At 38.7% G+C, this 17,791-nt stretch overlaps 2 long non-coding RNA genes across 2 annotated transcripts in view; one reads left to right on the forward strand and one right to left on the reverse strand.

Moving 5' to 3' along the window:
* The window catches only part of LOC138752774 (uncharacterized), a 353,934-nt gene extending 339,080 nt beyond the window's left edge, over nucleotides 1-14,854 (reverse strand). The window contains exon 1 of the long non-coding RNA XR_011350921.1: nucleotides 14,769-14,854. This is a non-coding gene — a long non-coding RNA (uncharacterized lncRNA). The remainder of the gene's footprint in view (nucleotides 1-14,768) is intronic.
* Nucleotides 14,855-15,879: 1,025 nt separating this feature from the next.
* Nucleotides 15,880-17,220, forward strand: LOC138752775 (uncharacterized). The gene is made up of 2 exons (XR_011350922.1): nucleotides 15,880-16,082; nucleotides 16,459-17,220. It is a non-coding gene; the product is annotated as an uncharacterized lncRNA (long non-coding RNA).
* Nucleotides 17,221-17,791: the final 571 nt, after the last annotated feature.

Genomic DNA, 17,791 nt, shown 5'->3' on the forward strand with positions numbered 1-17,791 from the left:
TGTCATTTCTTCCTACCTCCCAAGGCATGCTGGTTGTTAAGTGAATTGGCTAAAACATTTTTTTTTTTCTTATGGACATGCAAGAAGTCACAGAAATTACTGGGGCAATGCAATTTGTGGAGCTTCTCTAAGAGCTGGCATAGTCCCTGTATATCAAATGTCCTCCTCAGATGTTGTATGTAAATAGAAAACACTCATCAACTCCACAGCTCTCCAATCCCTTTGTCAAAAATGGAACTGGTCTGTTCCAAACTTGGTGCTATATTAGAGCCCAGAAATAGCCTTCAACCACATGTTCATGCCACCAGAAAAACTCAACTCCAGCTCTAAAATTTTATCCACCTCTGCCCGCACCACAGCTCAAAACTAAAACCCTGATCCAATGTTTGCTGTATCAATACAACATCAGGATATTGGAGGCCTGGAGTAAAGGGGAAGGTGAATAGGTTGGTTCTTTATTCCCTTGAGCATGTGGCTGGGAGTTACCTTATACAAAGTCAGCAATAAAGTAAATGCTCAGTCAATTTTCCTTAGGCAGAAGAATCTTGAATTAGAAGGCACAGATTTAAAGGTGAGGGAGAAAGATTTAAGAGGAGGTCTGAATAACAACTTCTTAAATGCAGAGTAGTCCATATCTGGAAGAAGCTGTCAGTGGAATTGTAGAAGTGTGTACAATTACAATGTTCAAAAGACATTTAGACAAATACATGGATAGGAAGGAAAGGGTGCTATGGTTAATGTAGCAGTTAGCACAATGCTGTTACAGAACCAACAATTGGGTTTTGAACCCGGCTCTGTCTCTAAGGAGTTTGTATGTTCTCCCCATATCCGCATGGGTTTCCTCCGGGTGCTCCAGTTTCCTCTCACCATTCAAAAAACGTACTGGGCTGTAGATTAATTGGGCAGCATGGGCTCATGGGGTGAAAAGATCTGTTACCCTGCTGTAATACTTAAAAAAAAGGTCTAGAACAATATGAACCAAATCGAGCAAGATGGAATTAGCCCAGAATGCCAACTTGGTTGGTATAGATTGGGTGGGTAAATGGCCTTTTCTATACTGCACGACTAGGAATATAATACTATTTCAGTGCACTTCGAAACGACCTCCAATTCCACTCTACACAGATATGGATAGAGTCAAGTTCTAACAAAGATCCTATTCCCTCACTGCCCAAGTGGAAGTCAATACATGTCAGAAAATGCAGGCAGAATCTTGGTTTAAATTTAACAGCCTAGATTTTCCACAGCTTTGACTGTAGGATTTCTGTAATCGTGTCTTGTTTTTTCATCAACGATATCTACACAATACCAATTTTGGCCCATTGGACAACCTGAACTTAATTCCTCCATTACTGCTGGCCACATTTTCAATTGTCAAGGTCTCAAGTTCTGGTACAGGGGCTCCCCAGGTCACAAATGACCTGAATTATAAAAATATGTATGGGATAATATGCCTAAATTCATATTAAATGAATTTTCAAGCTAGTTATAACCATAATAATAAATGTTTCATAGTATTCATTACAGGCAACCCACACATTATAGTAGAAGGGAAGGAACTGTTATGTTCCTAAAAACAGTCCATATCCAATTTTCTGTAACACAAAGTCACATTATCAGGAGTTGAATCAAGAAGCTTACTAAAAATACATAATTTATTCACTTGTACAAATAAATTCTGTGAAAGTGAATTTCTTTATCTCAAAATTTTGGGTTCTAAATTGCAAATTCTGCAAGCACAAACTTATATTAGTTAAGTGGAGGTCACCTTTGGTTTAATTATCAGTAATATTAGAGTAATTATTCAATAAAATGAAATCATTACTGCAAATGTAGAGCAATACCAGAAAAAATGGACATTTCTGATAAGTGGAGCAATCAGCTTCTCAAGAACGGGACACATACATAACCCATATCCAACTCTAAACTTTTCCGCTCAAGAAACTCCTAAACCGTTTAAGTTTCTGACCCAATATTAAATCTACAATTTGGTCCATCTGGACTTCCAGCATAGAGAATGTTTTAATTTTGTGGAAATTTGTTTTAACCATAAAAATCACAGGAAAATTCCTCAAAAGTTTTTTTTTCACCAATTAAATTTGCCAGCTATAATCTTCAACTACATAGAATTTGCATTTTCACTCACTTTGCTTCGAGAGTGCCACACATGGTTTTCAAATTGCCTGATTATTTGTGAGATGTGTAATTAGTGATATGCCGCTAGCTTGGATGAAGTGTCTACAAACTGAAGCTCCTCACACTGATGCTGTGGAACTGCTGAGATTCACACAATTCTTATTTTTACATCACACTCTTAGCACCTTCAGTCTTCTGACTTTCGTATATCAGAAACTGCAATATTTTCCTGCATCATATTCAACAAAGTGAAGCTTCAGGATACATACATATTGATTAAAGTTGCATGCTGTAGCCTGCAAGAACCTCAAGGGCTATTGGCATTCAGAGTTATGGGAAAGGATGAGTATGTCTTGGTGCTAACTATCAGTCTGTGCTTCAGTAGTGGTATAAATCAACAATGATCCTTCAGGTTGCTGAACATAATTTATCAAGTTCTCAGCATACATATGGACAAGTGGAGCAAGGTGCCATGGGAGCTTCTCTCTTTTTACCTCTTCTCCCTGCACGAGTTGATTCAAGGATTCTTAGGTCCTCCTGTTCATTCACATTCTCTTTCAACCACAATTGCACTCTCATCTGTGTATTATAAGCCTGCTGACAGTTCAGGATCCCACTTCATACCTCTGCCAAATAATTTATCAAGAACTCTCAAAGCCAATAGAGTTCAGAATTTAAATAACTCCATAAAGGTTATATTGCTTTAACCCCTCATGTACAGACGAGCTAAAAGTGAGAAAAATTAAAGTACAGTAGAACTCCTAAAATCTAGACCATTCACGGTTTGTCCGGATTTTACAGATTTTCGGGCAGTAATTTTAAAATTCAAATGTAAGGAGGAATAAAGAGATGAACAGATATATTTTGATAGTTTTTTCATTAGCCAATACAGCTTGCTTCATTTACCAAAACAAGCAGTTTTAAAGAAAAATAAAGTCAACAGTTGACAAATTTTTTCACTATTAAAAAAAGCACATGTAATACTTGAAATTATGTTTAAAAATGAACATTGTAAAAGAAAAATATAGAACAAGTGAATTTCTTTGTGGCAAGATGACCTGTATGAAGTGTGGTCGCTTGTTGCTGCTGTGTATCTACGCATGCAGCTCACACACAAAAGTCCGCTAAATTTAAAAAGTTTGAGTGTTCAAAATGTCCAGATTCTTAGGTGGTTCGGATTTCTAGCATTCAGAGTTTTGGACAGTTTAAAATGGCTTTACAGAAGCTATTTATAAAGCAGCCACCAATTTCAGCTGGGTTGGTGGATAATTAAAGGCCAGTCTCCAGGGGCCATTGGGTGCACACCAAAGGACAGGCACGCAGTCAAGATTCAATTTTTTGCATCTGCTCAATACAGATTATGTAACAACAAACTGAAAAATACCTCACTACAATTCAATAAAATGAGTTTCTGAACACAATTTTAGCTTGAAATCAATTATTTTTGAAATTCCAAACTTCATTTTGAATTCCATCACCAATTTTTCTTTATCACAGTTTTCTTTTCACATAGATTGTGTGAATTGTTGTGAAACTACACTTGCTTTCCACATCATAGCTATCTACAGATAATGGTAGAAATGCACAGGAGGACTGGCAGCATCTGTGGAAAGATAAATAAAGGATCTTTGAGCTGAAGCGTTAACTTTCTTTCCCTTTCTACTTATACTACCTGAGCTGCTGATGGCTTCCAGCATTTTCTTTTTTTAGTCTCAAGATGTCCAGCACCTCCAGTTTTGTTTATTTTTTTATCCACTATCTCCTTTAGAAAAGTACAAATTTGACAAATTTCCAAAAAACAAGAAACTGCAGATGCTGAAATCTGGAGTAAAAAAGCAAATTACTTTAAGAAGTCAGCAGGACCAAGTAGTATCTATGTGATGAGGGGAGGGGTGGAAGATCAAAATAAAGGAAGATGACCAGGGAGGGGTGAAGATTAATGAGCAAATAGAGTCCAGAATGGGAGAGAGATGACTGAAGCTTGGAGCCCCAATACAAGGTCTCAACGAGAATTTAATTTCCCTCCCCTACCCTACCCCATCCCACCATCCTATAGATGCTGCTTAAACTATTCCTCCATAGGTCTGCTTTTGACAAATTTTCATTTGCAAACTATATCAAAGGCCATATCCAACAGATGCTATGTAATATTGAAAGCTTCCTTCACCACCTTTGGGTACTTACATTTGAGGTGCAATGCAAACAAAGCTGTCCCACATGAAAAATCAGTTTAGCAATTCCATACTTGTGCAACCTTTCCAAGTACCGTTTACCTTCTGATGGTAAATATATTTTGGCAAAGTTAATTAGACAAGTGAAGATTCAAAGCATTAAAGTCAGTCTTCATGTCATACTCTTTTCCAGAGGTTACTTTATGTACAATTAAACAGAAAAATTTTAAGCCTTAAAATCTATATTAATCCTTTGGCAAAAGCACTGGTGCCAAAAATGAGTAAACATACAGTACATTTTCATGTACTACATTCTCAGCTAAATATTTGCAACATTTATTCCTATAAAGATTAATTTAGGATAATTGGCAACCACATGTTCAGTAATAAAGGTTGGCAAAACAATTATATATTTAGAATTTGACCGCCCTTCCCCTACAATTAGAACTAAATAGACAATATAACCTCGGTTTTCAAAGTAATGCTTTGAAGTTAAATAATGCCATTGTAGTAAAGATTCGAGGTGAAATAAGAACTTTAGTCTGATCCTGATTTAACATAACATAACATAACAATTACAGCACGGAAACAGGCCATTAGGTCCTTCTAGTCCCTCTTAAATATAGCCTGGTGCCACTTTTTCACATCTTATTTGGTTGGCTATCACATGGAAAATTCATCCACTAAGCTGTATCAAAGAGAACCAAAACTGATCAGGCATTGCACATCTTGAAGATCTTATACCCTTTAAGCCAGGCCTTCTCTCAATATTTTAAGATACCATACACTCTGAACATCAGCTGGATATACTTCTAAACACATGTGCGAGCACCTACTAACTTTCAAATTGATTATGTACCATTAATCCTCCAATAAGCAAATTATTATTCACAGAACATTTTGATCCTTATTAAGCATGTTCTACATCTAGTATCATTAACAGATACATACCGAGCTCCAGATTTCAGATTTATTTTCGAAGTACACACATACAACTCAGGGTTGTATGTGATGTCATGTATGTACTCTGGCAATAAATTTGAAAGCGAAACCGGAGATTCTTTTTCCTGCGGGTTAAGCAAAATTTCTACTTATTGGTAGTGCAACAAAAAAAAAAATCACTGTACACAACATGCACATGTAAACAATAAAGAAGTGAAACAAGATCTCAGAAACATTTCAAATTTTGAAAGGTTTTGACAGAGTGTATGTAGATGTTTCCCTTGGTGGGTGAATCGAGGACAAGAGAGCACAGTCTTAAAATGAGAAGTTATCCATTTAAAACAGAGATTAGAAAATACTTCTTTAATCAGAGGGTCATGGATTTGTGGAATTCATTGTCGCATAGAGTGGTGGAGACCTGATCACTGGGAGAGTTTAAGCAGGAGATTCATAAGTATCTAATTGGCCAGGGCATCAGGGGAAAAAGGCTGGTCATTGGAACTAGGTGTGAGTATAGTTCAGTTTAGGGTAGAGTCGTGGAACAGACTCAATGGGCCCAGTGGCCTACTTCTGATCTTGTGATAACAAATGTAAACAAGCTGACCATGCAATACAGAAAGAATTTTTTTAAAAATCAATAAAGTGCGCCAGAATCTTTAAATGAATCCCTGATTGAGTTTGTCGTTGAGTCTGATGGTGGAGGGGTAGCAGCTGTTCCTGAACCTGGTGGTGCAAATTTTGTCTATTCAGTCTGTATTTGTATTAGATCCCTACTTAACCCCTTTGTTATTAAGTATTGTATTTGATATCAAACAGAAAACAATTTTTTTTGCCCCATACACAACTGAGCTATCTTCAGCCTGCTGAGGTATATTTTTATTTTTGTCTTTTGTCAAATACCTTCATTTAATTGTCTTTCCATTTTTTAAATTATCCAAAGCACAATCAAGTCTTAATATTTTTTCCCTACCAGAATTAAATATTCCATTCTTCATTATAAAACCAGAGATTTTTATTTCTAACAATTGATTCCATCAATTTTTCAGTTTCTTTTCTGGTTTGAAATGGAGCCTGGAGATTTTTCAATTAATAATAACCAAACTACTGGCTCACATCAGCACTAAAATGGGTCAGAGAAAATATAGCACGGAGTGCAAAGCCCAAAGCTATTTTATATTTTTTTAAAAAGTAATGAACATCAATAATAATAAGGGGAGGCCAAGAAGAGAAAGGATGGCATTGAAAGAAAGGCAGAGTTGCAGTGATGGGGAATGGAGAGGGAAAGAAGTGGCAGTATTGTGACAGAATATATAGAAATATTTTTGGGAGATAAATTGGGAAAAGTTAGAGTAGATTACATACAAACACTTTTTTGAAATACTAGAGAATTCATACCCAGAGTGACTTTACAGAAACTTTGAAGAGTGCCTATGGAGATTTCACAAGTAGGTGTTAATTTCACTGTAGAATGAATGGACTATTGTCTTTAAAGCAACAGCAGAGACATGATGGCTTTTCACAAGGAGTTCTCAGAGAGGTCACTGATGGGTTCTTGTTTACCTAAAAACAACAGATGAACCAGAAGACTGACTCATATTGTTTGATGGAGAAGGTCAGGTGATTTTTTTTTTGCAAGCAGAGGAAGAAAGCAATCAGAGAGAAGCTTGCTGGAACTTAAATAGAAGCTCCAGAGTGGAAAATGGCTGGAAGACTGGCTGACTGATGTTTCACTTGGAATGTGAAACAGAAAGGAACTCTGTGATAATCTGAAAGAAAGAGGTTTATCATCTGGAGAATCCTGATGGGGCAAGTTTCGTCAGCAAGACACTGACATGACTGAGGGAAGTATCTCAGTTGTGGAAATCCTGGAACAACAAATCTCTCTCTGAAAACCCTACAAGAACCTTCCTGAGTGGTAAACATTTACCTTTCAAGCACCAAAGCCTGGTGAACTTTATACATGTTAAATTCTGTGCATAGTGTAAGAATTGCCTGCAACCAGAGAACTTGGAAGAATGAGAAGTGAGATTGGACTGTGAACCAAAGAACTTTTCTAAGCTTACCACACATTATACACACATGCGCTTAGAATTAGAAGGGGGGTTAAGTTAGGTTAGTTAAGTTCATAGAGATAAGTTAAAGTTTGTTTCTATTTTCATGTTTAAAGATAATTAAAAGCAACTTTTGTTTAAGTATCCATTTGTCTTGGTGAATTTCTATTGCTGATGGGTTTTGGGGTCCTTTGGGCTCCTAGGAGTATCATTGAGTGTTGCGCTCAAGGTCAAATGAACAGAAAGATGCAAACCATTTCTACTTCTCCTGACCTCTTGTATGGCTTTTTTTATTTTATTGAAGAGAGCAAAAGAAAAAATGCTGGAAGCATTTAACAGGCCAGGCAGCATCTGAACATTCTGATGTTTATGGTCCTGAAAAGTTAACTGATTCTCTTTCCACAATAGGCACCTGCCCTGCTGAGTGTTTCCACTTTCTGTTTTCATTTCAGACTTTCTACATTCAGTGACCTGGGATCAAATCCAGCACCGTCTCTTAGTTTCCGCGCTCTCACTGTGTCTGTGTTGATTTCTTCAGGGTGCTCTGGATTCCTCTTACACTTCAAATCAGATAGGGACTATAAATTAATTGGGGTATTTGGGCAACACAGGCTCAGGGGCCAGAAGGGCCAGTTACCAAGCTGGATGTCCACATTAAAAAAAAATTAAATTAAAATTTAAAAAATTAAAGAGGCTTAAGCGAACCATCACAAACACTAAATCATACATTGCAGTCTGAATTACATGGATTAATGAAACACTATCTGCTACAAAGAGGCCCAACACAAACTTGAGAAATGACATCTCAGCTTCCAAACTTGCAGCCTTCCTGACTCAAAACTTTAAGTAAATTGCTTTCTATCTGTATTCGAAATGGCCTTAACTGCTTGTCATTAGGTGCTTATTTTCCCCTCTATTAGTATTGTGTTGACTGCTGAATACAGGCCACAATCTTGCTGTGAGAAACACATTCCATAGAAAAGGGGCATAATCTGATTCTAACTTTCACTTTAAATGCAACATTAAACTCTTTGTTCTCATTCCATAAGAAATGTTCCCTTTATTCTACCCATCCCTCATCCATATTCACCAAAACTGAACTCGTTTTTTCTCTCAACACTGTAACAGACCCTTTCGACCCACAAGCCAGCACCATCCAATTACACCCAATTAACTCCCAGTAAGTTGAACAGTGGGAGAAAACCAGAGCACCTGGAGCAAATCGACACAGACATGCGGTGAACATACAAACTCCTTACAGAGAGCATAGGATTTAAACCCTGTTCCCAATCACTGGCACTGTAACAGCTTTGCTCAAGTTCAGAAGATTGAGAGGAGATCTTATAGAAGCATATAGGATTATGAAGGGTATGGATAGATGTATGAAGGTTTTTTTGAGCTGGCTGGGGAAACTAAAACAAGAGGACACAGTCTCAAGATTCGGGGGAGTAGATTTAGGACAGAGATGAGGTAAAATAGTTTTTCCCAGAGAGTAGTGAATGTTTGGAATTCTCTAACCAGGGAAGTGGTTGAGGCGGATTCATTAAACATATTTAAAATTTAGTTAGATACATTTTTACATGATAGAGGAATTAGGGGATATGGGGAGAAGGCAGGTGGGTGGAGTTAGGTCATAAATTAGATCAGCCATAATCTTATTAAATGGCGGAGCAGGCTCGATGGGCCATTTTTGGCCTACTCCTGTTCCTACTTCCTATGTTCCTATGTAACGGCTACACTAACTGTGCCTCTCCTCTTCAGTGAATGAAAAATCAGAACAACTGGATGTAGAAAATCTGAAATAAAACAGAAAATGAAAACATTCATCAGGCCAGGTAACCATTGTGGAAAGAGAAACTGTTAACTTTTCAGTAACTAATGTTGACAGATCTGAAACATTAAATGGGTTTCTTCTTCCACAAATGCTGATTGATCTTTTGTTCGTTCCCAAGATTTTGATTACTATTCAGATTTTCAGTTTTTCTAGGATTTCCTGATTAAAATTGCTTCTTGAATGCAGGTGCCCAATTCAAACCCTATTAATTTCAATCCAGATTAGAGGACAAAACAATTCTTTATTTTAAAAAAACATTGCTTCACTATTTAAATTCCCTGTCATTTTTAACTTCATTTTTAAATGTTAAAATATTGTTGAATTAAGTTTAATGTTAATTGTTTATAAGTAACAGCTTTGGTCGCTGTAAATGATGGTCATGGATAAGATATTGTTCTGCCGCTCGCATTACCCTGGCGTGATCAGCTTTCTGCATCCAGGCATGGCATGTTCCAGATTGGTAGGACCAGAGCAGCAAATCTGGGCAGGACGCCTCAGCAAGACCTCACCCCTATAATCTAAGAAATGAAAATATAAATAGGACATATCTGGTTCATTTTCTTGTGACACAGGAAACCACTTGGAGTATAGGTTCTACAAGACCTCATAATGGATTCCCTCTCATATCCATTTAAATCCCCCACCCAATTTTCCTACCATGCAATTAAACTAGAGAAACTTTGCAGCAGTCATTTCAGCTACCAACCCAGAAACTGCTGCAGATGGGTGAAGCCCACATAATCGCAGGCCAATGTGCAAACTCCGCACAGACAGCACAGGTCAGGATTGAACTTGGGTCACTGGACTTGCTCCATTTCATCTACCACCCACTTTGAAGTGAGAGAAATAATGAGATTTAGCTTTGTACAATATCCATATTGTTATGTTGATTCTGGCCCCCCTTCTGAAAAGTCTAAAAGTCCAATGGATTTTAACTTCTGATCGGAATCATTTCCTGTGAAGTAAATACATCTTGCTGCACTTCTCTGTCACATTTGCAAATTAAAAGGTATTGACACCCCTCCCCCAAGTGTGTATCTACTTGACCTCAAACTCAAAGGTATCCCATAACCCACTGATATGTATCCTTGCTGTGGCACTAAATCTATCATGAAATGTACCCCTTTTGTTCGTAATGATCTTTCTTTGTTTTAGTTTTTATATAGATGATCCAACCATCCCTTCCAATGACGGCTGTTTTTGCTGTATACAACAGTATTCCACTGACAGAAGAATAAGCACCAATTACTTTTCTCAAGTGTCAGTGCTTTTACCCAAGGAGCTGCTAGATTTGGCTCATCCACAAATTACCAGTGAACAATAGTAAACAAAAACATTTTGTTAACACACATCAGTCTATACCTCACCACTAACTCCCTTGAATACTTAACCCTATTCACTTTTTCTCTGACATCCAAATGGAGATTAATGAAATTTTTCTCTAAATTCAGGGGAATTTGCATCTGCACAGACCAAACCTCATCATCTTTGGGCCCCGTCATAAACCTTCTCACTCTTCTTCTTGGCCAGTGTCTGATATTTAAACCAAATTTCAATCTTGGTGAAGTTGCATTGCCAGTCTCTTATGCATGCCATCAATTTCCACAACTGCAATCAAATTGATTCTGCCATTGTCTCAATTCCCCTGCAGCTAATGACTTTAGCCCCGCCTTTGCTCCCTCTGATTACACTTCTGGCAAATCTTCCATCTGTGCTTGATAGTATTCAAAGCTCTGCTGCCCATATCCTAAAACACATGATAGATCGTTCACTCATCCCATCTGCACTTGCCAACATGCACTGGCTCCCAGTTAACCAAATCTTCAAATCTAATCTTTGGCTTGGCTTCGCGGACGAAGATTTATGGAGGGGGTAAAAGTCCACGTCAGCTGCAGGCTCGTTTGTGGCTGACAAGTCCGATGCGGGACAGGCAGACACGGTTGCAGCGGAAAATTGGTGGGTTGGGGTTGGGTGTTGGGTTTTTCCTCCTTTGCCTTTTGTCAGTGAGGTGGGCTCTGCGGTCTTCTTCAAAGGAGGTTGCTGCCCGCCAAAATGTGAGGCGCCAAGATGCACGGTTTGAGGCGATATCAGCCCACTGGCGGTGGTCAATGTGGCAGGCACCAAGAGATTTCTTTAGGCAGTCCTTGTACCTTTTCTTTGGTGCACCTCTGTCACGGTGGCCAGTGGAGAGCTCGCCATATACTCTTTAATTTCCTTTCATTGACTTCTACCCTTCTCTAATCATACAATTTCCAATTTAGTTGCTCACTATTGGTGGTAATACCTTGAGTTCTCAAGGCTTAAGCTTTGGAATTTCCTCTCAAAACGTCTGCCTTCAATTAATGTGTTGCTTAAACCAACTTAATTGACTATTTTTTTAATGACTTAATACTTCTTGTGGCCTGTATAATGTTGTTTGTGTTTGTCTACTATTTGATTGTATTCTAACACACAGGTGCAGTAATACAACCAAAAATGGTCTAATTTAAAACCTGGACACAAGTTCCAGGGGTTGGAAGATAGGTGGCTCAAGGCTTTTTTGGATACAATAGACTATATTTTATTCTTTGGCTAACGTCAGAAATTAACATCTTTATTGGAAACACTAACATTTACAAACATATGGCAGTTTCCATTGACGATGACTATTTGCCACCACATGGTTCAGCTGACCTGGCTTTAAAGTGCAATTATCAATTCATTTTTGGATTTAAGATCTACAATTTACAATGATTTTACTATGGCAAAACAAAATTGAAAAGGGGACTTGAAAGTGGTCTTGAGCAGTAATACAATAGAGGTGGCAGTAAACTGGCTGCCTATTTCTCTAGCTGGTAGAATTATTGTTGTCATCCAATGTCAATTTCAGCCCTCTTAATTCATAGCCAAAATTATTCTGCTTGAAAATTCTTCCCATTAATTAGAAATCTGCTTTTGCTAAAACTACTTTAGGAGAAACAGGAGTCCAAGGGCCTCCTTACTTATAACGTTTCCAGAGGTTGAATTGCAAAAGATGTCGAGTACTTTCAGATATAATTGAATCATTTCAGATACTTGTTTAATCTTAACATGAGCTGGCACTAGTTAACATTTTCCTGTTAAGTGATGGAGTGTTTCGTAGGCCATCGCCACGTCAACTATAGTTTAATCAGGTATTCAATGACTACAGCACAGACTGGAGATATGCTATTTCATTTAGATTCTTTGGCAAACTTGTTTTCCTTTATCTTTTTATTGGAAAAATTTAATATCAGCAGAAGCAGGAACATTATCCTACCTCATCATTTCCATTTTCAGCAGGCGACATTCAAAATGAAATCACTCATCTTTAGAGAAACTGAGTTAGGTGAGGCTGACATTCAGATTTACATGGTGCAAAAAAATTCAGAAATTAGTATGATACAAATATAATCAAGTTAAACAAATACATTGTTTCTGAACTTCTCATGACCAGAGTCTAAATCAATGCAATGTATGAAGAGCAAAAGAAAATCATTAATAGTCGATAACTTCAAAAAGAAATGTTAAATTGAACCTTTCCATGGTGTTAAAAACAAGACAGTTTTACCTCATTGAGTTAACTCAAGCACTCTGCAAAAACTTCCATGGATTCTTATGGAAAAAAAATGTATACACAAACCAAAGGTTGTGAAGCAAATCAAAGTAGGCGCATGGACTTTAGCCTGGATACAAGGTCTGTGCTCAGAGTTATTCTGTCATGTCCTGTAGAATTTAAATATGGGATATCCTTCAAGTGGGACCTAAACTCACCTGCAGCTTGACTAACAGGGTGGATTGTCTGCACCAAATGACTAATCCTATTTGTTGAAGACACATCTGTGAGGTGCTGCCCCAAGAAAGCAGCCAGCACCATAAAGGACCCCCATCACCCTGGTCACAACCTCTCCTCACTGCCACCTTTGGGACTTTTCAGAACCTCCAGGTTAAAACAGTTTCTTTCCATCAGAAATCAGGTACTTCAACCTCCTCTTACTGCACTGGTCATAGGCAACTCGAGCACTATTGTCATGGCACTTTTATTTCTTGCACTATGGCAACAGTGAATATTATGTTTATTATTTCTTCATTTAATTTAAACTATTGCTGTTGGGTTTTTTTTTAAACCAAGTGCTTGTTTGGCTGCAGCAAGAAAGAATGTTGGTACATTAATTGCACAGGAGCAGATAATTACACTGGGGAGTAGGGCAGTGTTTGGAGAAGGTGCAGAAGAGTGTAGAATGAGCATTTCCTAACTAATTTATCATGGCTGAAGCAAACTCTCCTTTGCTTTCAAAGCAATGCTGTAAAAGGCACTTACCTCATCTTTCTTACTTGCTTTCTGCTGCCAAAATTTCCAAGGCCTGGCAACCCAGTCACTTGTGGCTAAGAGCAGACCAACACACATTCTGCAACTGAATAGGCTGCTCAACCCTCCTCCCACTTGTGTTAATAATAAAGCCTCTGAAAATCTGGTCCCTGCTTCAGATTTTTTTTTACTCTTTACATCAGTCCTGCACCCAACGCAACCACTTTTGGAGGATGAAGTTCATCTTAGCATCTCAATACTCCGGTGTAATGTTACTATGGCAATTATCACATGCACTATTTTTCATCTTCAGGTACAAAAATGCTTGTCATTAACTGCCAAGATTTGCCTGAGCTGCTGTGCGGTGACAGATTGTTCAGAATAGGAACTTAAAATAACACAGAAAATTCAGCAAATGGTCTGAATGAAAGATGTCTGCTCAGGTAGAAAGTGTCTAACATTTATATTATTTTAAAAGCCTATTTGCATCATTGCCTCTATCTACTCTCCTTTTATACAAAAATCTTAATGTCCTTAAATACTGTTTGTGATTTTCTTTTAAAGCAAAATGTTAAAGTGCAGCTCCCAAGCAAATCTGCATTCTGGGGGAAAAAGCAAACTTTGGATTCAAAAAAAATCAGAATTCTAAACCATTTCTATTCATTAACAGTAAAACTTAAATCAATAGAATTCTTCACAACTTGTTCCATAATCTTTGGAAACGTAAAAATGATAAAGTTGAAAGAACTGAACAATTTCTACCAATTGGAACATGCATTTCAAGTCCGATCTTATGACAACAGCAGAGTTTAAGGCATAAACGGTTCACTGGGCAGGAAATCGGAAGATGTAAAGTGAACTGCTAAATCACGAGCAGGTTTCTCAAAGGCAGCTCACATCGTTGATAATAAATCTTCGGTGCTGCCTGGAGGAAAAGGACAGAACGTATCGGGACAATTTTCATTCTGGGCAGATGTAACACGGTCAAAATTCTGCAACATGTCACTTCTCAAAACCCATGGGACACACTTCTCCCTTTCCCCGAGGTGAACCTGCTTGGTCAGACGCTCGCCACACAACGCGAAGCAATCACCTTTGCTGGCTCGACCATGAATTGGGCGAGAACTTCCCCCAAAGTTCGCCATTAATAAATGACACGATCCATTTACCTCATTCCTTATCTGTGCAGGAGTATTTCCCATTAACGGTATTGCGAACACCCACGGTTTCCATTGAAATCATTTGATAGAGGGGGAGTGAAATGGAAACGTGCAACTGCTGTAGCTCTTGTCCGAACACACATCTTAGCCGACGGACCAGTTACTTACATCGGAGCGACACCCTCTATAATGAGGCCCCCTCACCGCTGCCAGAGCTCTTCATCGGAATACACCTCACAAGTTCCCATGGCCGCAGTTTAATGGAAACACAATGCCGCAAGACACGGAAATAACTCGACAATCTCTGCAGCCCAATGAGCACTCGACTAGCCAGAGGAATTCATGGAATGAAACACACGTTACTTTACTTTATTGATCAATATTTTATTCCCAGCTTTTACTGATGATAGTGACAGGGTTACATTAGATTGGCCAAAAGCGCCTTGGTCACAAAAGAACCAATAACACATTTAACTTCCCCCATGAAAACCTTCCACAGCCATCCACAACTTTGTTTGGGTTGGGCTTTTTTTGGATTTAGGATTAAAAAGTTAAACAACCGAAATTAAATGTTGTTTTTTTTTATATCTCTATATAAATCATCCGCATGGAATAACGTACGCATTTCGGGAAAGGAGTTCAAGAAAAAAGTGCTTTAGCAACAACCTGCAAGAAAAGTTTTTTTCGGTTAAAAAAAATTGTCTGCAAAACACTTTTTGTTGACAATGAAAACTTGCTTCAGGTCGTGCTTTTGTTTTTGAGGCTTGTCACTGAAGCTCAACCAAGCGAAGCGCCCAGGTTGGGTCAATACCGGTCGGGAAAAATACACCAATAGAGCTTTGCAAACAGTATGACAATAGAAGAGAGTTGATATTAAAAAAACTACGGCTATGCATGCGTGATAAAAATATTTTTGACTGGCTACAATAACAAAAAAAAATACAAAATATACACATAAAGCCAGTTCCTTTTGCCAATGTCATCACTGACTTCTCACTCTATAGCATGCAAGAACTTAATTCTGCAGAATAGAATTTATAAACCATGCTTCTTGGGCTCAGATTTTTAAAAAAAGATTAAAAAAAAAGAATTAAAATGACAAAAAAAAGCATTGAAAAAAATCCAGAGAGAGAGAAAAAACCTACTCACCGAGCGCGAAAAATTCAAGAGAGAAAAATAGCGAAGTTTGTAATATGGCGGTGGAAGAAGTAATGAAGCGCCCTCCCTCAGCCGGAGGCACAGGTACGTGATACGACAACCTGCTTCCCGGCAATGCTCAACGGATGGCACGGCCACAAATCCCCCCAAAACCGACGCTCGTCTTCATTTATCCGCTCCGCATCCAGCCCGCTGGACCGCGTTCACGTCTGCTCGAGTGGCGTTTTCACGTCCGCTCTGCTCTCGCCGTCTCCGGCTGCAATCGGCGCGTCTCCTGACGACCAGGCTGCGCATCCCTCGGAATCATGTGGTGCAGTCCGCTGGGTGAGCGGGGGGGTAGCGCGTTACCCGGGGAAGTGTGTGTGTGTGTGTGTGTGTGGGTGGGTGGGGGAGATAGATGCTGCAACTCGTCCGTCCCATATGGGCTCTCAGCATTCCGAGGGTTTTAGCCCGTCCTTGGAATCCTGCCACTCGGATTGGTTTCCCTCGCTGTTATCCGAAATGCATGAAAGATTAATGTTTTGTGTTTGGGCTTTTTAATTTTTTTTTGAACGTGGTAATAATGAGTTACCATCCTGTAACAACCGTGTGGAGGCGGCAAGTGCGTTCTCTTCGGCTTGTGGAGCGTGGGTGTGCGGACTCGAAATAAACCAGCTGCATTGTCTTTTGATTCGCTTCCACTGTTTAATATTATCTCCAGACAGATGCACATGGAAACATGACATGCCGCACTCCATCCAGGTTCATCGTTCCGTGGGGTGTTCAAGCCAAGAAACAGCACATGGCCCGCAAACATTGATGAAAGGCCAAAGACAAAAGTGAAGCATCGTGTATGAATAAAGATCATTTCGGACCTTTCCCTTTGGAAATCAAACTTTTGAGAGTTTATTACATATAACCATTCAACCCAAGAACATGCATTCAGAACGATGAGGAATAGAGCTTAAGGCCAACCTGAGCCAGCAGAGGAATTGTCAAGGCACATGAATGCGCACCTGCAGTCATGAGGCATCGTTAAGGAATTTGTTGCAATAGCCTGGGTTTTAATCCCCCGAAATGGGCCAAATGTAACGAATTCATTTAATGATGGACATGATTGCAATGACATGATTCTCACCATCCGTCCTCTGTAACAGACACGTTTTGGTCTTCTGACATTGTGAATTGCCATCATCTCAAGCTCAGTCTAATTTAGAATGGCTCCTACAGTGTGCTTAAATCGACCTATCCTTCCCCCCTCTTTTCGGTTACTTTCTCCAGATCCATTCGCTTTTGAACGATTGAACATAAAGTGTTCATTGGCTTAAAATAACTACTGTCAGAGTATTTTTTTTAAATTCACTGGGGCGTCCAGGGAGAGGAAGGAGCTGGATTGTTTATTGGTGATGTGAATTCGAATCATAGCTATGTGTGCATGTGGTTTATGACTGGAAAGACTATTAAAACTAGGAATATAAAGGTACTCAAACGGAATTGGTATTGATTTTATTGCTTGCGTCTATTTTAAAAAATAAATGATCCTCTTCATCATGGCTTAAGGGATGCGGCCGTGTCGACAAAATGTGTAGAAGCAGAAATGAAGGGTAATTGGACCACAGTATTCAGACCTCAACGCAGCCTTTTTATTAATGTTCTCTACAGTTAATAGTTATAGGGGCAGGTTTGAACTTTGTAGGTTTTTTTTTGTTGCTTATCAATAGTTTCAGTTTGAATTGTTCATGGATACGAGGCCGTTGGGTTGACATTATCATACAATATTTTCACCATTAAACAAATTTGCACCGGGGCGACGTCTTTAGAAACTTTGACGTATCCGCGGTTATTGCAAAAATGAATTTAGCCATTTCCAGAAGCAAGATCTTAAGTAACCTTTCCCTAGAAAACATTTCAAATTTATACTAAGAATCAGGCATCTGGGTTTATTCTTCCTTCACCATTGATCGATTTTAATCTGAAAGAAAGGTCATTTGCGTTGGAGTTTATCTGTATTCAATACATTTATCAGAAAATAATTTCTCAAATGATACTTGTAC

Source organism: Narcine bancroftii, chromosome 2, assembly GCF_036971445.1.
Source record: "Narcine bancroftii isolate sNarBan1 chromosome 2, sNarBan1.hap1, whole genome shotgun sequence".
NCBI lineage: Eukaryota > Metazoa > Chordata > Chondrichthyes > Torpediniformes > Narcinidae > Narcine > Narcine bancroftii.